This window comes from Pezoporus occidentalis, unplaced genomic scaffold, assembly GCF_034315485.1.
Source record: "Pezoporus occidentalis ecotype Australia unplaced genomic scaffold, CSIRO_AGI_Poc_V1 ctg11, whole genome shotgun sequence".
NCBI lineage: Eukaryota > Metazoa > Chordata > Aves > Psittaciformes > Psittacidae > Pezoporus > Pezoporus occidentalis.
The window spans coordinates 4,052,109-4,077,012 of NW_026912886.1; the positions used below are offsets into that span (position 1 = coordinate 4,052,109).

Here is a 24,904-nt window from a genome sequence, read left to right on the forward strand (position 1 = left end):
TTCAGTGCACTTGGCCTTGAACACTTCCAGGGATGGGGCATCAAAAGCTTCTCTACACTAGCCAGCCTGAGACAGGAACAATCCTAACCAGCTACAGCCCAGTCTGAAATGACATTTAATACCTGTCGCCTTTGACTGAGACATGCTAGGAGATTATAGCGAACATGCTATAAAAAAGCACTGAGCTTTCTTATAAACTATAAAGTTATTACATGCCTCTATATGAGGTTTTTTTTTACATGGACCTTTTATTGTGAATGGATGCATGCACCAATTGGTATGATAATAATTGCTTTTTATATGACATTCACTGTAGCATATGTACTGGAAAAGATACACTCAGTAAAATATATAAAACCAGTCAGTAAAGACTGGACAGGCCTTTAAGCAACCTCTGTCTAGTGGAAGGTATCCCTGTTCGTAGCACAGGGCCGGAACTGGGTGATCTTTAAGGTCCCTCCCAACCCAAACTATTCTGTGATTCTACATTAGTCTATACCAATGGATACAAGTTTACCTACAAACTAGAAACTATCTGTGCTGTATCTGTATCATTTTAGTACAATCTTAAATATTTGCATGGAAAACTTTTTCAATCAGTGTATTAGGTTTCTAATTCTCTCTTGCATCTACCACACCCGTCTTTGGGAGCAAAGATGGGAAAAGGTAAGAACTACTTCACCAGATGGTTTTTCCATATTAACAAAGGTCCTAACTATATACAGAAAGGAAAAAAAAATGTTTTGTTAAAGACTGCTGAAACAAAAATGAGAATAAAAAGACGCAGGAAAAAAAAATGGCTGCAAAACAAGCGAGAGGAGTCCTAAGGATTCAGGGAGTAAGATGGGTCAGGAGGGAGAATAATTAAGTAAAGGACAAGGAAAAATAAAGATGAGTATAAACAAAGTTCAAACCTTTAAGAGCACCAAATAAAGTATTTTCTACTAATCAGCGTATGTCACACACATGCACACGCAGCTCCCTGACCTCTCCTCCTCCTGACCATTTCAGTAAGCACTCCATGGTAACCTCTCAGATGAACACCCCTGCCTTTGAGCGTGCAGGCATGTGGCACACAACCAACCTCCAGCAGGCAGGGCTCCCCACGTGCTCCCAGCCCTCAGCTATGCCACCAGGTGAGAGCTGCTGCACCAGTGCTGGGCTTCCTCCAGGCTGAAGCATGGGGAAGTCAGCCTCCTCCTGTATTACTTAAGCAAGACTTTTTTCGGATGGCAAAGTGGGAAGGCGATGTACAGTACCACCTTGAATAGATTTGGCTTTAAAAATAAAAAGCACCACAAACAAATCCCCACACACAACTTCTGCCTACACTGTAACCAAGAGCAAAAGGAAAGGAAAATTAGAGCATGTATTACTAAGATAGATTTTTAAGAAAAGACAATCCTTTCCCACAGCATGCTCCATTTTATCATCCAGGTGCTGTAACAGTATCCATCTGCTATTGAAATGGAGTTATGCTACAAAAGATCAGATAACAGTAACAGGCAACATTGGACTATTAATGCCACAACCTCACAAAGTATTTAAGCATGATATTGACTTTGTAAGATTTAAAATACCAGCACACTCGCAACTCCCCATCCTTTTATAAGACATTAGCATACTGGTACTAAATGGCTGGATTAATAGATTATAAGGGAGTAACACCATAAACTAATTCTGATACATCTCAAAGTTGCTGAAAAAGAGGAGAGAAAAGGAAAGAAATAAAAAAAAAGGAAGAGATCAGCATTCTAGAAGTATCCCTGGGGGAAAGCAGCAGCCGATCACAGCACACATTACCTCTGCCCCTTGTTCATCCATCTGCTGCACCCCAAGGAATGCCACAGGGGAAGCAAACATGTGGAGCACAGCTAATAACAGCAATTCTGTCCATATTAGAAACTAATTATCACCCTTTCCTATCAGGATCAGTGCTTCCAGAATTATAAGCAATTTACCCTACTAAATGCAGTCTAGAATTTAACACTCAATAACTCAATAGCTTTTTTAAAAAAAAAAACGCTGATTTGGACCTGTATATAATAGAAATTTTATTTCCTTTCCTTTCTGTACAACCTGTTCCCTTGCACCTGAAGATTTAAACTTTGGGAGGTTTTGTGGTTTTTTCAGTGACGGGCTGAAGAGAGAGGAACTCTGCTTTAACGCAATCCTGTGCATTTTAACTCTCGGCTCAAAATTGCACAATAGCTGTGATTAAGTTCAAGTAAATTTAAGAAAAAAAGACAAACATCAGATTTGTATTGGTTTAGCAATCTTCTGGAAACAACCAGCATGAAATCCCACTGCTCCTTACCAAATATATTACTTCTCATTAGACACACAGACTACAAAACTACAAAATGAGATAAAAAGCTGTGAATAGCATTTTCTATACTAACCTTGCAAATAGAAATCTGAGTTTTCCCTTGGTCTGTTTTCATTCTACCAAACTGAAAATTAAGAACTTGGAGAATTGCTGAGATTCCTCTGCATTAGGCTGCTCTATGAGAAAGTAATAATTTTACTTCAAAATAATGAAGAAAAATTTGTTTTGCTGTAGTTAACATTACCTATTTGAGGCACTGCTTCTGCACACAAGTGGTGCAAATGGTCTACAGCACAATCCAAAGAAACAGGAAACACTAAGGAAAATCATATTATGAGTGCCACAACCTGAATAAAGAGCATCAGGCAGGGATCAAAACAGTACTTCTCTCCCAAGGACCTTAATTTCTATTTGTTTTCAATCCATCCACTCCTGGAGCCAAGTACTTCTTTAGCCCTCACAACCCCTAGTTCTATATCATAGACCACCAAGACCAAAGTACTCTCTTCCAAATTCCCTCCAAGCCCCTCTTGGTTAGCCAGCAGGTGCCACTTTTTTGGAAAGACAAGGTCAACAGCTCCCTAAGGATTTGAGCAAAACGCCTCCTTGAGCGAGCAGTCTGGGATTTGAACTCTGGTCTGCTTGCTTGAGACTGCACATGCTGGCTCAACGCCTTGAGGTAGCAATGTCAAGAACTGTTAAAGAAGGATTTACAGAGATGCCTCAAAGATGTAAGTGGAAAGCATTCTAATGAAAATCACCAAACTGATTCCTTTGTATCCCTGAAGAACAGATATTACCTTATAAAACATTTTCAGATGGAAATGAAACAGTCCCCAAAATACTTAATTCAAACGTAAATAGAACTTAAGAGTCAGATGCTAAAGAACTGTAAATACACAGCATAGCACTACTTTCTGTAGACGACCAAATGTTATACTAGCATACATTCAAACTACTTCTAAAGCTTTTTTAAAATCAAAAATAGTTGCGATTGTATTTATGATCAACTACATCCTTCAACATGAAGGGATACAAAGAACAAACCTAATGCAAAATGCCAGCAACTTGGCTTAATAAGATTACAGTACATTAAAAGGTGCTCATAAGCATTTTCTATAAATGAAATGTAAAGCCTGATGACTACATACGATCCGGAAGACCAACCTAAGCTCATAATGAAGGTGTGACAAAGCTTAGTACCTAACACACCAACAGAAATGGTGTGGTTTTGAGGTAGCTCAAAATTCTACACCAATTTTAAGGCAGCCATGTTCTCAGTTCTCAAAATGACAGCGCATTTACACTGCAATAGCACGTGGCTGGAAAAACTAAACCATGTGTCAAAAACCCTTAAAGAAATTAATAATAAAATATGCATATTTAACTCCGTACTAAACAGTTTCTAGAATGCAATGAAAAAGGGATATTATGGTCTTTTATGGGCAAAGCAAACTGGCAGACTAAATAAATCTCAAGAACTGTATCCATTAATTCATTAAGTAATAGCAGTGAAAAGGGGGGGGGAGGGAATCAAAACCCAACACCCCTGCATTCGTCACACATGCCCTCTACCAGTACACAGCATAAAGTACTACAGTGAATCAATAAGTATCAGGCAAATTTGGTTTTGTTTCATCACCTTTGCAATTTTGAGCGTGTTTAACCCCACGCCTACCACATACATACACAGCTATTCTTATATCATCATCTGCACCCCTCAAGAAAACAATCCTACAGAAGATCATCTAGACTAGTAAGGACACCAAATTGCCAAGAGATCTGACAGCAGCAAAGATAAACAGCATATAGACTGTCCTACCAACACTCTACTTACTTATCTCTCTTAGGTTGATTCAATAACTAAACTTACATTAAAATACTTGTACAACTGTACTTCTGTTTACCATAAGCACTGTGTTCTTTCATGTATCAGTGTGAATCATTCCCATGCTTAGGAAGAAAAAAAAAAAAAAAAACACGAAACAAACAAAAACCCAATTAATCAAAAAGCATAAAACATAGAAGCAAACATTTCACTTTGTACTGCATACCTGGTTGTCCGGCCAATCAAAATATCAATTAAGTCTATACCACCCAAGGTCTTTATTTCTCTAAATGACATCTCAAACCATAGACACGAAGATAAATTCCATTTTATTTGTAAGAGTTACCAGGAAGTCATTGTGCATGCACAATGCATAGTGTGCGAGGAAGAGGATCTAAAATAAGGATACTCTTACACAAGCCAGTAACCCATTCTTGCCACCATCTACAAATAATAAAAATTACAAAAAGAAAACCAAAAAAATATATCCCATCTATAAACTAAAGTAACCAAAAGATTTTTTATGTTTGTTCAATTAAAAGTCAATTCCTCAAAACATATATTCATTCTTTGAATTCAAAAGGCATGCAAGGCTTTGAGTAAGTTATGCAAGTACAGCCTGGTGTCCATTTCTAGTAATTCTCATAATAAAAGCAGAGTTTTAAGTAGAGCTCCTTTCTGAGAGAGGACTTCTTTCCCCAAAACACTAGCAACTTGTCACAGGCCACAATATAAAACAAAAGGGCAAACCTCTTAACCTGTTCCTCCTAAAGACTGCAGATCTAACTACAGACATCCAGATACATACAGCTGGATTGGAAGCTGCATAAAGAAAAAGGTTTTTGTTCTTCTTTTTTAATAACATGCAGTGACCTACTACATGTAAGTACCCTCACAGGCAGCAGAAAGGGAGGCAGCATTCACAGAAATGTAGGCATATTCAGACAGCTTCTACTCTGCAGTATCCACACTTACCAAGACACTTCCTTCACTGCAGTGCACCTTGTGTTACCATGACATTTACTTTTAAAGTTTTCCATTCCCAGCTGCAGCCACATTTTACAGGAAATATGTTTAAGAATATGCAGTATTATTAGATTTTATTTGAAGGGGTAAAATAAATAAATAAAAATTTAGGACAATTTTCACTAACTAAGGAGCACTAGAGGGAACTGCTAAAATTCATCAAAATCTCCAAAGTCAAAATAGAAAGGCCAAAGACAAAGAGGCCAAAGTGTGTTGTATCCAGCACAGAGAGAGCTCCAACTCAAAGAAGTACAGTAGAGGTATATCAAGAGGAGGGTAGTTTTAAGTACAGAGCCAGCTCTCCTCACACAGGCATCTGCAAGGCACCTGCAGTTATCAGGCCACACACACATCCAAAACGCAACAGAGAACCATTTGCAGGCTATGAAAGTACATCCCTTTGGACTTCTACTGCCTTACAAATAATCTGGTAGAAGTGAATGATGGCTGAACACAAAAGGTCAGAGGCAACAGCTTCCCAAGTAACTGGCACTGCCCCAAGCCATTAGGATGGAGTTACAGATAAACAAAGTTTCTGAAGCTAAATTTCCACACCCCAAAAATACCTTAGCATCCTGCTTGAACCCTCCCTTCTCCAACCAGCCAATCCCTAACAGCTTCTTTCCGCTATCGAAACCAGACTGGCAGCAAGGGCAGAATTAATTTGTTCACTGCAGAACATAAACCAAAACCAAGCTCTACCACACGTGCAGCGCTAGCTGCACAAGCAAATGGCTTTCAGCCAGCTTGACTCCTATCAGTCAGGGGCAGGAAGAAAACCAGACAGGCCACTTAAGCAAGGCTTGCTCACTGTGGGACAGCAACAGAAGATTTATTTGCACAATTGGAGCCATTATGCCAATAACTTATGTTCACTGACACCCTTTGTAGAAATCCAGGTGGTTACCTTCCCTCAAAGGAAAAAGTTACAGCACAGAGTATACACAGAATATACTGCAATAGTCCCAAAATGGCCGAAGCCACCTGAATTAAAGTGTGTAAACAGAGTAAAAACTGCCAGCATGCAAGTGGACAGGATTTTTATCCAGGCCCTAAACCACATTCCAATGGTAATATCCTGTCCTATAAAGGCAATACCAGTACTGCAAGTGTATTCTATTAGGTATAAAATTTTTAGTCTTGTAATAACTTAACACTGTCAATATTTATTTTGCAGTCTACACACAATTCAAATGAACCACCCCATCTAAACCAGATGCCTGATTTCTAACTATACAGATTAATATCACTGACAGGTTCACTGGTCTAAAGTTACATCATTTACTTGACTGAGATAAAATATGTAAATAAATCTAAAGTCTGGGAAAAGGAACACAGGAAACACTAACTGGACATGCTCTATCAATTCACTTAAGGCTAGGAAGAAAGGAAATAATAATGATAATCAAGAATAAAATGAGAATTCAGAAAGTGATTAAGAATAACATCAGAAGACTTCCAAAGTAAAACTGACCAGCAAGAAAAATGCATGCTTCTGAGGTGATTAAGAAGGATAACGTATTCTAAGATGCTGTGAAAAACTGCAATACATTTATGCAGAAACAAAATACACTAACAATAGATTACCTGGCAGAACTTTAAAGAAGCTAAAAGCCTAAAAAATTATGTAAATGGAAAGTGACAAAGTTGACAAAATCAACAGATTTCACTGAATTAACAAATGCTCACTGAAATTCCATGTGTGCTTAGAGATAACAATCAAAACACAAAGACTAAAAATGTTTTGGATAAAGGAAAAGGACAGATTCCTTTCCCTGAGAGATGAGATTATACCAGAAATTCAGCAACCCGCATCACAGCCTCAGCCCATTTGTGACTGTGATAGAGCAGGGTGAGGAGGAAAGGCAGCCAGTATTTCAGTGTTGACAAAAGCAAAGCACCAGATAGCTCTAGTGCTTTTTCACTTTCAGTTTGTTCATTACTACTTCTGTTACAGAACACACGAGGTACTTCACAAGTGTAAGCATGCTTTACATTTTAAGCTGCCCTTTTCTTTTTTTAAGGTAAATCGAAAAGGCACAGCCACAGATACCAGATCTGCATTACATCATAAACAAACATGCAAGGGATTTCCAAATAAAAGGTATCAGACTTCTGAGAAATGAAGTCATTCCTTATCTTGTTACATTTTATCTGAAAAAGCACAACAAACTTCTTAAGAAATAATTATATCACTCTCAATAGTGTAATTCCGGGTGCATGCCAACTAGTTCTACATACTGGGTGTATATTTCAAAGATTGTTCCAGAAGACCTGCAAACAAATAATAAACTTCTTTTTAATCTGTCTGCATTTAAAGTCAATAAGCCATGAGGCTTCAGAGGGAAAAGCTGGCTGAAAACATATTTAAAAGCCTATTCCTAGCCCAGGAGAACAGAAAGTCTCAAAACACTAAAGCTGTCACTGGTTCAGGGGTGATTGCAGACACTGCTGTGCCTCCCAATCACATCTTCAGTTGTAAATTTCCAGAAATATACATGTGAGAAGAAATTTTAAGACAAGTGATTTTTAAAAGGAAAAAGGTTTGAAACTGCTCAAAGGTGATTATGATAATCTTCATTTGAGGCTGTTTGGAAGAATACACATACAGTAAAAGTGAATCAAAATATATTTCAGAACACAGCCACTATTCCTAATATTTATGGTCCACATCTCTCCATGTATCATGTATTCTTTCCTTGTAATAGACACACACACTACCACTTCTGCAAGACACCACTGTACTGGGAACAGCACCGGGAACAGCAATGAAAGAGAAAGGTAATGAATTGTCCTTGGGCAGTTTGTCCATCGAGATATGTTAGGAAGATTAACGGAAAGTAAGAAACACAACACAGAATAAAGCATTCAGGACTGGCATTCATTTGGTTCATATTGTACAAATGATTGGAGGAATTGCATGCACTTAGAAAAAGTTAACTGTTATTAATGACGTGGATGAAAGTCAATGAAAGACAATGAAAATAATGGAATAAAATTAAATAATATTAAACATCATCTGAACATCCAAATTCAAATCTACCCTGTGCAAAAGAAGTTTGTTTTACTGTTTTTCTTGATACCCAGTAACAGTTATATTACAACAGTTTTAATTACTACATTGATACTTAATATTAGAAGCAGCCGCACCAGCAAATTGTTATCAAAAAAAAAAAAAAAATTTTTAACAGCTCACCTTTTTTTTTTCCCTTGGAATTGAGACAAAATTTCCTATTAAAAAAGTATTCATTCAGAAATGGGAAGTGTACTCCACATCAAGGCCAGAACAAAGCCAATCCCAGCTACCAAAACCAGTAACAGAACGCTGGTAGTGGACATTAGTGAGCACATGGGAATGGACGTGGCCATCTGCATGAACAGCGCCAAGGGCAGAGGAGTATAGTTCTTTTCTTTCCCAGCTTCAAAGTACAACACTACTCTTACAAAATGTTGATGGTCTTAAGCTTTCTTTGTTCTGAGTTTTTGGATAACACAATCCTGCCAAAATAAATACAAAAGTTGCTTTCATATTCTGTTTCATTACCATTTAACTCAGACAAATATTCTTCAAGAACAAGTTGGAGAAGACCTCTATCTACAATAATAACACAGTGAAGGATCAAACATATACCTTGCACTTTAACAACAAATAAAGTGGTAAGAATCCCTTCTTGCACATCAGGCACATGGAAGAGCAAATAGCCTTCCCAAACTAAGTTTCAGCCAGATCACTGCCCTAGGTTCCCCTGGAAGATACTTCTACCCCCAGCTTTCTGTGTCTCCCTAAATACTAGCTTTACTGCAAGCATCCTACTTCTTGTAAAAGCTGCTGTGAAGCTGAAAAATAAAGTACCTCAATTGTTTGCATTACAAGAGAAAGCTGATAGGATTTATAAAAAATTAAAAAAAAAAGACGCCTGACAACAAGAATCACATTCAGAAGTTGCTGTATGTAACCTATAAATTGGGGTGAGCTGTTAATTCATCTTCCTAAAGGAAAGTTTAATTCCTTAAATGGGTTCACACTCTCTCCCCCTTCACTGTTTTCTAAAACTGTCCCTGCCAGCTAGATCAGAAATTCTATCTAAATTAAAAGAAAAGAGAACAAAGTTACAATTTTTGGAACACTGTTTTTATCCCAACCCAGCTGATTATACAGAGGTTTACAGAATGTAAAGCAGCTTTTTCCTCCCCCAAAAGCTAGAACCAAATATAAGCCAATAGTCTTAACACCTTAGTTTGGCAAAACAAACTAGTTTAATTTTGCATTACAAAGCACTGTTCCAGGGCCAAGGTATTGTTTTTCTCTTAAAGGATACTTATATACAATGTAGGTTTTAGTAATCAAGCACAACTGAGACCAAAGCATACTGTTAGCATATAACGTGTTTGTTTTCAAAATATTTGTAGTGCTTGAAGTCTTCCCCTTTGACATGTGTTTACTCATCAGTACTTCTTAAGCTTCCCCTCACATACCAGAATTATGATACAAGAATCGTGTATTTCACAGAAGGCTCTATTTAATGGTATACAACTATTTTTACGACAAAAGAAACAAACAAGTTAAAAAGCACTTCAGGGGAAGGAGAAATTAATGTTTTGAAACTAAGTTCTCCATGATCATTAGGTTAAATCAAATTTGTTTCATAACTTTAGAACACATGCTGCTGTAACACAATTAGCTTTTCCATCTCTGTTTAAGCATAGGTTCTATCTACGACATCCCAAAGGGTATTTATTAAGTACGCAGAATACAGGCACGGTAGCAAATGCAGTCACATTTCACACAGCCTCACTTCTTGTTTCAGTCAGAGCAGCTTTTGTCAAAAAACCCACTCGATTACTGAATCTTTTTAGACGACTTGTTACCCTATCCATGATTATTAGATCATGGCCATGGGCTAGACACTGGTACATATATCCAGCTGTCAAAGTGCATTTAATCCATTAAATACAAAGGATAGCCATGGACAGGACTGTTTTCTGTTTATGCATCAGGAAGCCTTTTTGAAGTAGTAATTTTCTTCCTTGAAAAATTTTTGGCAAATGTATTTATCTGCACTTTCTTATTTGGATTAGATTCAAATACAATTTACAGAAATGAGAAGCATATGTAATCGGCGAGGGTGTGCTAAAACGATTTCTAGAACATTGCTATGAATCCTAGACTGAAATGTCTACTTCCACATTTTTAAATAACTTATATTTAAAAAGCTGTAGAGTAGATACGGTAAGAACTGAATTGAAAATGAAAACCCCAAAACTTCATCAATGTAAGTAAAAGATTGAATTAAACAAACAGAGAAACAGAAATTATACATAAAAGGAGCAACTGAATATTAACACTGAAAGTCTGCACAAGCTAATTTAACTCTGTTTAGGTATGAACTTATTAAACATTCCAATTCCACCATTTCCCTGAGCAAGTTAAAAACCACTGTCTCTTCTACAGTGTGAACACTAGACCTCATTTTATACCTGAGAAAACCAGAGAATAGAAAAATTCCTCAAAGAGACAGAGGAACTATGAAGCAAGATATGAACAGAAATTCTGCCTCTTTGCTATGTCCTTTAAAACTAAAGTTCTCTCTCTCTTCATTGTGCAACAACACAATCTTGGCAAAAGTTTTTGATGGAGATATTAATGCCTGCTTTAGCTTATTTAAATTACAAAAACAACAACCCTAACTATCAAGTAATAGTATTTCCTAAGAATTTGCTATTCCAATTAAATTTTAGACATGAATTTTCATGAATTCATTAAGACCAAGTATGTCACATCTAGAGAATTTTTAATTTTGTTCATAATTCAGTATTCCATGTCCTTATGATTTAACTGATCTGATAAAACAACACAGATGAAAACAAAACCAGAGGATACTGAAAAGTATTTAATATCTCAAGATGGAAGCTTGTTACATCAATTACATTAGCAGCTTGTTTTATTTTAGAACCAATCATCCAAGTACAAAATTCTTTCAGAATTAAAATTTCAAAAGATGAATACCTCTCATACTAAACTAATTTTAAATGCTATCTCTGCTAAGCCCGACTAAATCAGGCCAGTATTAATAAATACTTATGTATTCAGAACACAATGAGCTTATCTCAATGTTATTTCATTGAACCTATTGCCACAATCCCCAAAACATTGCCTACTCACTATTAACTGACTCAGAGGTTAAAAGGACACATTAACAGAACTTTTGTTGGAGTCCTGCAAGACCTTCACAGCTCCTTCACATTTCCCCCTAAACGTGACTTGAGACAAACTGGCAAAACAGTTATAGGAAACTTGGGTTATTAATGTTGTTTGTTCCCAAGGATAGCTTGAGAGCATCAGTACACGTCTGCTGATGCAGCATTAAATTTGCTTAAATAGGGGAAACAAAAACAAGCAGACACCTTGCAAAGTCTAATTCCCTTGCTTCACACTCTCACTGCAATCAATGCTGACCTCTCCTTGGTGCAGGATCCAGTCACCATGCCAAGGTCACTTACACCCCGACTTGTCTACCCAGGTTAGACCAACACATGTAGAAACTGCAAGTAACAAGTCCTGTCTAAACTGCTTAGAGCCGCAGCTCAGTAATGCTTCCCAAGGCCAAGCCAACCTGAAGCTATGCTTCGTCCCTACTCTGAGAAAGGGGCAAAAGGGGGCAGGGACTGAAAAACAAAACCCAAACTTAAGATCACTAGCATGGCACTTGCTCATGTTTGCCACAGCAGGCACAAAGGTCTTTACAAGTACAAATAAAGTATGATTTCATTCTTATTGTCACTTTGAAGGATAAAAAAAAGAAGGAAGTGTTTGTTTAATTCTCATCTATATCTACTATTTCAGAGAAAGTGATAAAGTGAAAGCTAAAGAGGGGAGCAAGCTTGGTGGGTAACTTCAAATTTCTTTTTTAGAGGCTCTTTCAGTAACAAAGGAACACTCAAGCATGGAAATCCCAGTGCACATGAAAGAAGATGCTGCAGTGTTCATCACACTTATAAAAAGTTTTTGCTTTTTATTCCTCAGTTTTAAAATTCTTTGGTATTTTTAAATAAGGAAAAAAATTAATCAACTCCATCCTCTCAGCACATGTAGAAATAGATGTTACTGCCGTCTAGAGCATCTGAGCTACACAAATTGTCTCTGAACTCCTCCTACACTTCATCTTGGGGAAGAAAATTTCACTTACTAAGAAAAAAATTATCTATCTGATGGAACACAAGAAATTCATAGCCTTTTCTTAATTTGATATCAAAAGCACGCTTTGAGACAGAAGTATTTATACACAAAGATCTAGCCATGTCTGCTGAAAAAGGGATCCTAAGTGTAGTGATTCTCCTCCATTAGTATCACATTTAGGGTTCTGTAATATAAATAACATAGGAGCAAGGCAACCATTATAAGTTGAAAAGCATTATGACTAAAGCAGCATATTTTTACAGCTATTTCGTGGTAACCAAAATCATGGAGAAAACATTCTAAAATATTTTCCAAGTACCTAAAGGGACAAGTATTGAAGGGAACTATGAAAGTCACCCAGCGATACTTTTGCAGAGAACACTCAATCTATGCATTCATTCAAGCCAAGAATGGTAAATACAACAATTGTTCACAGGATAAAAGTTTAAGAAGACGTAGTTTTATGAATATAACCAATAGCTGTGAAAAAAAGGAAAATAGTGTATTTTAAAAATATGTATACTTCCCGCTCTTTTCACTACAGCTATGCGCTAATACTGGCCAAGGTACTTTCAGATTAATGCACCAAGCACTTTAGGAGATGCAACAGCTCTGCCAAGAATCCTGCCTTCAAAAGGACTTTCATTGCTATGGCAACAGCATGTTCTCCAGTATCCAATTCGGAGACAACCTATGACACATACATGAGAGACGGCCAAACTCCAACTGATTCCTCACTGCAGCACAAGTCGCATTGTCATACACACACCAGTTTTCACTTGCAGAAATGTAAGCTGCAAACAGGGATTTTTTTTTTAATAATAGTTCACAAGGCACTTAGATTACCCACCAACAAACATGCATCTTGGAGAAAAAAAAAAATGCCATTCACTTTACAAAACAATTATGGCTACTCAAAGGCCAAAAGGAATATAATCATTAGCCTAGAATATAAATTGCATTATATGCCATCTCCCATATGCAGGCATTTACCTCTTCTCTGATCTCAGTTTCCCCTAACAGGATGGGAGGAAAAGGAAAAAGGAAGTGTTTGTACATAGTAAATAAGCAGATGATTGAAACCATTATTCAGTACTCAACAAGTATCTTGAAATTAAAGTGGGTTTAATGAGTGTAACAGACATGCATAAATATAAACTCAGGGTTTACCGCATCACTCAAAAAAAAGCCATCTCTCATGTCTCTTCTAATGCTTCACCTTCCACCCAGAAACATATTCACGAATGCATGGCCTTACATGTCTTGAAATTCATTCACCTAACATGTAGAGTTTTAAGTATTCATGCCATATATATCACTCTTACACTTGTAAGAGTTTGTGTACTTTGACAGAGGACCCAGCCAGCAATTCAAACCATTAAAAAGGGTACGAAGGAAAATTAAGTTACATGTCCACTTTTATTACATGGCAGCTTTCAAAAAATAGACCAAATCCAGCCTGTTGTGGCTCACCTAAATTCACTCACCCCAGATGGTCAGATATATCCTTCCTGTAACACAATGAGAAACGTTAACAACATGATTGCATTCTTTACGTTCCTGGCGACCTTAAAATAGTTTAGCAACCTTTAAGATTACTTCTGGTTGTAGCGCACAGCATTCACATACTGGAGACTAACACAAATGCAGGAACTTTTTGTAAAGAACCACAACCTTTAAAACCTCAGTGGATGAAAAAGAGATTAAATTAACCTTCACAGAAGTTGACTATTTGCCACTTTAAAGGGATTGACTTACAAAGAGGGGAAAAATAAAAGGCCTTTTCACTAATTCATGAAGGCGTGAAAGACTGTTGGGAGAGTATGTTCTGGAAAGGATATGGTCTCCCATCCTTTAAAGCCTCTCTCTGCTTTCTTCTGAAAGAATTATCTACCTTGCCTTGCAAGTAGTAATATTACAGATTATTTAAGGAAAAAAAAAAAAAGTAGTCCTTATAAGCTAATGAAACTAACAACAGAAAGAAAAAAGGTGGGGATTTTGGTTTGCTTGGGGCTTTACTGGGGTTTAAGTTTTTGGGAGGTTTTTTACATAAGGTGTTGGGGGCATTTTGTTTGGTTGGGAAGGTGGGGGGTTTTTATTGGTTGGGTTTTAGGTTGGTTTGTTGTTTTTTTTTTTTGTTGAGGAGCTTTTTTAATTCAGCATCTCACAAGTACTGGCAAGAAAAATACCCAATTTAAATGTTCCTGTCATAAGCAATATTGACAAAGTTCATGCTCTATTTTTTTTGTGTGCTTATTACTGTCCCCTAGCAAGTGAATACGATATCAGAGATATTTGCAATGTTACTAAATAAAAGCATTACACAGAGCAGAGAACATGTCAGACATTACATGCATTTACACACATAAAGTGGCAGAGATGTGCATTTCTTCTAGAATATGTTTGAACTCTGACAGTAAGCACTGGGCATCATTTTTAGAAATAAACAAAAGCTTTTCATTACTCCAAAACTCGGTCATCTTCATTAAACCACCATCTCTTCATAAAAGCCTTGGCTTCATTTAGCATTCAGGAAGATGAAAGAGCAGCTACCCTCCTTACGGATTACTCCTCTATTACAACAGAATGTTTTGCACGTCAAAAGCAAACATTAAAGGATTAAATGATATTGTCATTTCTGCTCTTGTTTATTTGCAGTGGACAGGGAGTAGAATCGCAAAGAAACAATCAGTGATTATTTTAAGCTGTGTTCTTTTGCAAAGATTATGATTCATGGAGTTGCTGCATAAAGAAACTGGAACGGGATAGGTGTCGCATTGAAAACCAAACACCACAATATAGCAAATGTTTGTCCTACAAGCAAAGCTGTCCGGTTTCACAGAGTAGCCACAAGAGCTCCTGGGATAACACCAAGACAATAGTGTCCTGCATTCAAAAAAACCAAAAAATACAAATATAAACAGTGAATCCCATTCTCCTACAGAAGACTAAAACTACGTTAGGATTTTCTGAAGTGTCTTTAGCTCCACAGTATCCGACTAACACTAGTGCAACACGGGAAAATTCAAGAGATACCCGATTACAAGACACCCCTGAAGCATTCAAAATCAAATTACTTCACCATGGATTTATCTGCACTTTTTAGGCTTCAAACAGAACTAGAGAAACCAAGTTCACAGAGCAACATTATTTTAAATTAATCACTTCATTTTTCTCACACATTATAGGCTAATAGGTACAAATCACACTCACGTTTATGTTTTACTACATCTTCTTCTGTGTGGTTCCCTTATCACCTAATTCAAGTAAAAAAAACAAAACAAACAAACAAAACAAAAAAAAAGAAAAAAAAACCCACACCAAAACCAAACCATACACACCAAAAACCAAAACCAATTTATTTTGGACTTCTAGATAGATGTTAAAAAAGCACAGATAGTGCATACAAAAACCAGCAATGTGCATTCTAGTTTTATTTCAGGTACAATTTGGAACCACACAAATGCCCTAACGATTTTGTCTGTAAAACCTGAACATGGAAGAAGACAGAAGGACTATAAATCAATTCACTCCCCAAAGACAATGATATTAAAATTAGCAATATATTTTGGTCATACTCTTAACAGAATAAATACAGACACCAGGACAAGTTCTTGCTTACAATGAATTACAGGTAAACTCTGGTTTAAGCTCAACTTCATTTAACACACAAAACATACACAATCATGGTCTGATATTTGTTGGTATTTTACCTGCAAAACCTTTACAATTAGGAATGACCAAATTTGGATTTTGTTTTCCTACTTATGCTTTTCTAACAATTCCTTCTGCTTATTTATCTTTTAAAAGAGGAAAAAATATGCTGTCTAAAATGTAATTTTCACAAATCATTTCACAAAATATAATTTTCACAAATAAAACTCTAACCCAGCCTAACTTAAGTTTCTCTGTATTACCAGAGAACACAGCAGCACAGAGCTCTTCCAGAGACGAGGCACAAACCAAACATTTCCTGCAGTTTTGTTCATGCAAAGGAAAGCAAAACAGCAAAAGCAAGTGGTTCAACTTACTGCTGGAACTCCATGTAACTAACAACCTGATAAAGCCATGGAGATACCACCGCTTCTGTGGCTACAGCTGGTACAGAAAAAAAATAAAGTCTGCAATACCAAAAAGCAGACTTGAAAAGCGTAACAAATACCTTCCATGCCCACAGAAAAACCTGAAACAACACAATATAAGCAATCGCTGTAGAAGATCAGGTGCAAGAAATCAGGAAGAAAGCAGGTCAACTGCAATAAACTGAATTTACCGCAGGGAAAACAATTAATTCAAAGTTGTCAGCTGAATGTAAAAAATAAAAAAAATAAAAAAATAAATCTACCTATGTTCCACTTAACAATAAAGAGAAAATACCAGAAATGTACACTTTTTACCTTCTTTTTTAAATGCAATTCTACAGCATGAGCTGGTTTTTAAGTTTTCCATAGCACACATATGGAAGTGTACAACCTTCCTGTCCACGACAAACCTTACTTAATGTTATGCTAAGGTTTTGTTGGCATTTGTAGAGAGCATTACCCTACTAAGCAGGGCTGTAAACTCTTCTTGAGTCTCTTCTTCCACCCCCCATTCCAAGTACCACTTTAAAACACCAGCAACAATTATTCTGATGTGATCAAGAAAGATTTTTCCGCATTACGTCAGCAAGAACATGAAGTTTATTTAATTTTACGCAATGTCAGCTCCTTCCTTAGGGGAAAAAAAAAAAATTTCAACCCTAGCATACAAGAAGAATCCAACAAAGTCCTAAAGAATGACTGGGTACATTTTAGCCTGATTATCCTCTGAAGACAGTGAGATATTATTAAATATAACAAAAGCTACTCTTTCTGATCATTCTTGGTATTCAGTTAACATCTTCACCAAAAAAGTATGTCCTTTATGTTTTAGAATGTTGTGTTTACAAACACAGCTTTGTTTCACAAATGAAAAAACAAGGCATCCATTCAAGACATTAAAAAACATTATCATTAGCTCATCTTAGAGTCATAATACAAAAAAAAAAAAAAAAAAAACCTTTGCCCCTACAACCACTAGTAAATAATGGATTGCAGTAACTAAAAAGCCCACAATTACTTTGAAATCATCAGGTTGAGTATACAATAGAACTGAGGACCTTCTAGACTTCCATATTAATAAAAAAAGTAACAAATTGAAGTGTGGCCATCACTACCTAAGACAGAAAAAAACCTACAAAATAATAAAGATATTTAAAATAAATTTCCTGTCCTTAGAATTATAATCGTGTACTGAAATAATACTTTCCCCTTTTTCTTACAGTGCTTAGTAAACAAAAGACAAGCGATTAAGATGTATATAAAATTTAAAACTAATTATGAATATTCAGTAACAATCTTCAACAAATTATTCACATACAGAAGAAAACAGTGCCTTTTCATATTTCTTTATTTACTACTTAAACTTAGTGACCTCCTCACAGGAGAGCATACAAAACTAATTTAAGTGTTGCTATATACTTCTGAAGAAGTACTAACACATTAAATTAGACAATGCCTCTGAAAAAAAGCTTTTTCAAGAACATGCTTTAGTCAATGAAGCCATTTACTGAATCTGGTTTTTCAAATACAATAAACTAATATTTATTTTTAAGGGAATGCAAGATAGAAAACATACGTATTATACCACATAAATCACATTTGGTTCTGTAAGTAATTTCAGAAATATTACAAAGCTTCTACAAATGCTCAATGCTATTCCCCAAAAAACGTATCCCTCAACATTAGAGTATCAAAAAAAAGAAACTGCACCTCTGCAGTCAAGAGAAGTCAGCGCAAGGAAATCTAGTAAACTACTCAAGTTCATGCACATCTTTCCATTTTAAAATTAGTCTCCACAAGCTCCACTTGTATTGATATGGTTTTATATTAGTGCCTTAAATACTCTCTGTTCATAAATACACGATTTTCAACCATGAAAATTGCACCATACCTTTAGCAACTTAAAATACAGTTTACTAAGTTTATAGTACAGTATACAGTAGATCAACAGAAATTCATATAACAGTACCTATAGACTGAACTATAGATAAAGTAAATTATCTGAGACAAAACAGCTGTTATACCCACTTGACAGCAAAATGACTAAGGGGTTAAGTCCTCTATATGTGACAGCTGGAAAGAAATAGGGGGAAGGGGAACTCTGGCATGCATGTATGAATGACAAGTTTTAACATGAAATTCCCTTGCCAGACGAAAAAAAGAGACCGCAAACAAATAAAATCAAATAACCCCAAACCTTAGCACAAGCTAGAGACTTAATAGAAGTTCTGTGGTAATTAAGGGACTGAGTACAACCTCAGCTGCCATTAAAAGACACACTAATACCTAAGAACCCCATTTATACCTGTCTTTAAAGAAAATTAATTCCTCAGATAACACGTAATTTCTCCTCAGTCTCTCTCTAGGATTCTTCCTCCATTTTACTCCAACCTTTAGTCCTTGTGTTGACATTCATATCAATACTTCTCTCTGGGTAAACCCCAAAATACGGCAACAAGCAATTTCAAATCATATTCCTTCCTTCCCACATGCCATTAAGACCCCTCTCCAAAGCACCTGGACATTCCTCATCACTTACAGTAGATCGGAAAAATTTGACAGATCAAAAAGCCACTCGCTGGGGTGAAGGGCAATGGTGGCAGGTGCTCCATCCCAGGTAGTTCCACATCAGGAAAGGACATGGCACTACTGCGACCTCAGCCAGACCTTCTGAAGCCACACAGAAACAATATTGCAAAGATCTTCCTTGGTTGTGAGACAGTAATGTTTTATATGGGGATTGGAGGTTAGAGGCTGTGCTTGTAAACACATCGCGGCTCTCATCTAGGGAAAATTAACTGCTGGAAACACAAGATTACCTTTTTGAAAGAATGTTTTCTCTGCATGCCAACACAGCTTAAGTTAGTTTCCTTTATTAACAGTGGCAAGTGTATCTCCGAACTGAAGACATGCCAAACACTACTAAAAATCCTAAATTTAGTTGTCTGGAATACAGCAAGGAATTTCTAACCAGTTGGCATGAAGTTCATACCATCATCTAAGTAATAACAGCCATTTCAAAAGCATAGCCAACAGCAACAAAAGATGGACAAACACCTACGTATCTGCCCATCAAGCTGAATTCAGAACACCTACCTGTTCCAGGAACAATGCCTTTTTAAATTTTTTTTCCAAGCAAAAACCCCTCAATATCCACAATGTGAGCACAAACACATTGAGAGGGACTGTCTGCTTTAAAGTTGGTTCCCTCCGTTTGTCCATCATTTTCTCCCCCACCTTTCTAAAACAGAAATACGGAAGCAGTTACTCAGCCCTTTTATGTGCTGTACTTTTCAAGACTGTTCATGGAGCAAGTGTCTGATAATTTACCTTTCAGAGACAAGGGAAGAGGAGAAGGAAAAGCGACAGCAATAGTAAGACAGAGGCTGCCAACAGGTGATTTGCAGTCACATATTTACTAGCACTGTATCACCCTTTTAGGCTTCTAAATGCAATAGGTGAAGGAACCAGACTGAAATCTTCACCTCACTTGCGTTTGGCCCACTTGAAGGGTAATCCATGGGTCTCCCCTACAAACCACTAAAGAGGAAAGAAGGTACAGCCCTTTATGCTTTCAAGCACAAGGCTTCTACAACTCTACCCATGATCTGCAGAAGAGGCAGAATCTACCAACCCTCAGACCCAAGATGAAACACCAGGTTACCAGGTCTGCTGGTTCACTTGTAATGGAGTTAAAGAACAAAATTAAATATAAAAATAACAGAAGCGCCATACAGATGCATGACCTAATGTTTATTACAACAGGCCACCCTAGATTTCTGGCATTTATCATACAAAAAGCTCATCTTTTGAACAGCAAACTAAAGCACACAGGATAGTAACATATTTTGGATGACAAAACTAGAAATGCATACCAAATTCCTGAAACACAGGTCTTCCACATTTTATTTATTTTGAAGAGTCTGTCATGACCTAGCATACCGTAGGACCAGACTACAACTGACTACATGAGACCTCTCATCAACTCCTTCATTCAGGGATTAAGAGCAGGCACTAGGAATTTCCTACACCTCAACAGAAGACTGCACCAGAAACACATGTAGAATGGTATCACAGAATTGATTCTTCTTCAGAATCACAGTTCTCACAGAGAGAAAGAAAGAAAAAATACTGTCTTTTGAAAGGTTAGGGAAACTGATTTGCATATGTAAGTCTCATCTTTCTGCAGTTTTCTCCAAGGCTGTGATTTGGCTGTCAGAGTTAAGAGTGCCTTTTCTCTTCAACACTTGCAGTGGATTAATGAATGCAGCCTTTAAAACACTGCCCACCCAGGTAACTCTCAGAAGATTTTTTGTTGGGTTGGTTTGTTTGTTTTACAAGGAACTGCTGATGTAAAAGTTAAAAGGAAATAACAGTTTACAGGACCAACAAACAGTAACCAAGTCAGGTTGTGCTAACTTTGGAAACACTGGTAACTTAATAGACCTGGCTAAAGAATGCCATTGTGTCCAGTCTCAAGACACATGGCCTCTATTTAAGGACACTCAGGTTAATGGCAGGCTATCAACTTAAATGATCTTTGCATGAAGCCACTCATTAGAGACCTATTCCAATCCTTCCTTACAAACTCAGAACATTAGTAAAGAGAAGTGGAAAGGGCAGTCTCTTAAATTTGCATAAAAAGGCATCAAACTGATACAAATGGGTTTCTGGACAGATACATTTAGAAGGTTTTGTGCATGAAGGTCTAGGATGAGGAATGTCTGGGTACAAAATGTTGTGCACAAAGCTGTACACAAACAAATGTGTTTACAACAATTGAAGACAGTAGGCTCTAATGAAATATTCTCAGCTGTTTTCTTCTCTAACATCTGAGAAGTTATTTGCAATAGAAAATTTTTAAAAAGGTTTTATTTTAGAGAACCACACCTGAGATTAAAAAGTTTCAAATTGAAATTGAGATTGCACTGAGAATCACAGGAAAATTAAACTGCTATTGCCTATGGCAGGTGTCTGAATATTGTGACTGAATTTTAATGGAGCTGCTGTAATAAATAAAGGGTATTGGAGAAATCAGTCACCATCCAGGTTTGCACTGCCATATATTTTGTGGTTTTGACAAAAGCAAAACAAAAGAAAATTCCACTGTAAATCATAAACACTGCTATTAACCATAGCATGAACACAGAAAACTTAAAATCAAATCTGCAAAAAAGCCTGACCTTTACCTCCTCTTATGATTTCTAAGACAGAAATGGCCTTATCTTCACAAGCTTTGGAGGCGAAAAGAATGGGAAATTCTGTTTTAAACAAGATGTAATTACAACGGGTATGACAAGGTATAATTTTGTGGCTTAACTCCCTGACTGACATCTCGGGTTACTTTTCCAATCTGTTTATTTTCACCAATAGTCTGACCAGGTTATCTGACTTTATCAGCAGCTTACACGACTGACTGTCATAAGATACTATGATGTATCAGATTGGTTCACTGACTTCATCTGTAGCTTTCATTCATAACTGATTGACCTGTACACAGCACACCTGCCCAATAGCAGACTCTAGCTGTCTTTTAATCAAAACACACTGTTCACGTTAACCCATGACAGAATTTTCTTACAAATTATAGATATCAGTCATATTAGCTATTTTACTTATGCAATCCAATTAGACATATTTTTACAGCATAATCAACAGAATACTGCAGATATATACCGGATCAAAATTAATAACATACACCCTGCTATCTCCAACACATCACATAGCCACACCTGAAAAACAAACAAACTTAACCATTCCTGAACAGCAACTAATTTATCCTTTTAAACTGGGAGACAGTAAGGGAAATGCATTACAAGCATTCCAGCTTTCAAAATCAGACTTCCCAGAAACAGGCAGTCTTAAGAGCCATGCAAACAAGCAATTGATCTTCACCTGCTTAACGGGGACCATTAGGCTGCATCTCAAATCACTGATGAGTTGAAGGGGGGGTGCAGATAAGGGGTTTTCAGATTTGCTTATTTCAAGTTCAAATGAGAAAAAGGGGACTGTGTAATAACAAACAATAAACACATGCCTTTTTCAACTAAGGAAAACACTTCCCTTGGACAAGCGGTTATAACTTTCAACTGACAGAGGGAAGATTAAGAGAAAATTCTTTACTGTGAGTGTGGTGAGGTGCTGGCACAGATTGCCCAGAAAAGCTGTGGCTGCCCCATCCCTGACAAAGTTCAAGGCCAGGATGGAAGGGCCTTAGAGCAACCTGCTCTAGTGGAAGGTGCATGTACCCATGGCAGGTGGTTAGAACTAGATGAGCTTTAAGATCCCTTCCAACCCAACCCATTCTGTAATTCTGTGTTTGTAAAGGCGTTAGAAAAATGAAACAACCAAATTTAAATCAGACAGATTCTGAATCAAGCTGCATTTCTGCAACTGCCATCAAAATCACAGAAAGTCTCCATAAGAGGTAGCATCATTCTGTATTCAAGTAAAATTAAAGAAGTGCTTTCTAAGAATTCGCGCACATTGTGCCTTTCGGTACTAGACAGCTCAAAGAAATAAATAAATACCTCCCCTCCTCAAACTTCTCTTAAAAAGTGGCCTCCAGCAGTTAAAAGGAAAAAATAATTAAGTCAAAAAAAAGTTTTAAAAAAATAAAAAAAAAAAAAAAATCACACATTGTTGGTCCTAAAAGTTACAAAACACTTGAAATTAAAGCAAAATCATAATTAAATCAGACTGCTAGAAATTAAATGCCTGTACATTGTCAGTGATCTTAACATAGTCTTTCTACAACACTTCACACTGACACAGAACAGAAATGATGTAGAAGTCTGTCACCTCTCACTCCTGCAGATTAATCCTCCTAGGTCAAGACTTCGGTCATAACACTACAAGAACTGGGGCATATAATCCCACTAACCAGCAAATCTCTGCAACTAGAAACGTTTTGAATTAAAACCCACAACCATTATCTTTTCCAAGAGGAATTCAACTAAGCTTGTAGCTCATTTGACAGCTGCAGGGTGTTGCTCATGATTGGTATCTACGTGCTGATATACCATATTGGTAAAGAAATTTCCATGAGTCAGTAACACTTGTTTCTCCCAAAATACTAAGTATTCTGACATTCTCTCTTCTTCCGAGTTGTCCAAGCAAAGAAGGGAAACATAACCTACAAACAGGGCCAGCCGCACTGCCTGAGACCGCCTTAAGAGCTAAACTCAAAATTAAATCTTGATTATTCAACAGAAAATTTTTCTACTCATTCAGGAAAAGCAAGGGGAAAGGGAGATGAGATGCTCAGGTTGTGGTCCCCACAGTAAGTTTTAGCTGCCTGAATGTCTTCTAAAACAAGCTTTTGAGAAACAAACATCTTGAATATACGTATTAAAAAAAAATTAACTACACCATATACAGATTTGCTGTCTTACCACTGCAAATAATTTCAATTTGACATACTTTCAAAGAGCAAGACAAAACCACTTACATGTTTTAGGCCAGGAAAAGTAAAATGGTTCTTCAAGTATGTTACAATTGAAACATTTGCGACATATTTTCATTAAATTAAACATTGAAGATAATCTCTGAAGAGTTTGCAGATATAGACAATTCAGAAGTTTTCAGATACATTTGAAAACAAAAATTGTGAAGTGTCACTAAGATGCGAGGTGTTTCATACGGACTCTCAAAGTAACACCTCTGACACTAAGAGGCAAACAGGCGATGTTATTGCTCGACTGCAAGTGATTACTTCACTCCTCTACTGGCATTCTAAAATTTATTTTCATTAACTAAATCACAAGCATCACTTTGTTGTATTCATAAAAACAAAAATATCACTTCACTGTATTCACAGAAAATAAACACATATGAAAAAGAAAATACATTATCAAAAAGTTACTTAGTTTCTCTTCTGTAACTGCTTATAAATCCAAAAATGATACCAAAAAGTGCACCTATTTCCTATTAGAGGCTTCACTTAAAAGTCTCTAAAAGGAGCCATTATGTGGACCTCATGAGAAGACACTCAAGCCATAACGTACATGCAACATGTAAATACAGTTACTTGTTTTCAGGATGCAAATTTCAGAGAATTTGTCAGGGCCTGGAGAACTACACAGTGCTAGGGAATTGTATTAGCCTTACGTTTTCCTTCAGAACTGCATTTTAATTTCATTATTTGGCATTTTACTTCTGCTTTCTGTTTTCATGCAGGGGATAGGAAATAATACTTCAGTTTAACAGGTAGAGTTGATTTTATCAAACAAACGAAACCAAAGCAGCCTTTCATTTTTAACATTACGGATAAACAGACAACTTGCATGTCAGTATGACTAGAGATATTTAACACGTCACTGTAGTGGGACAAGTACTCTAAGGCACATAGAAGGGAACTGTGGTTAACAAAATGCGTTAGATCAAAACAGGACATCTCTAATTAATCTGAGTATCTTATGAGAACACGTACAAATGAAAGATCACTATACTTGAAGCACAAA

At 36.7% G+C, this 24,904-nt stretch overlaps 1 protein-coding gene across 9 annotated transcripts in view; it reads right to left on the reverse strand.

The window, feature by feature from the left end:
• Positions 1 to 24,904, reverse strand: part of TCF12 (transcription factor 12) — a 169,706-nt gene that overhangs the window by 138,238 nt on the left and 6,564 nt on the right. The gene's annotated exons all lie outside the window — the stretch shown is intronic.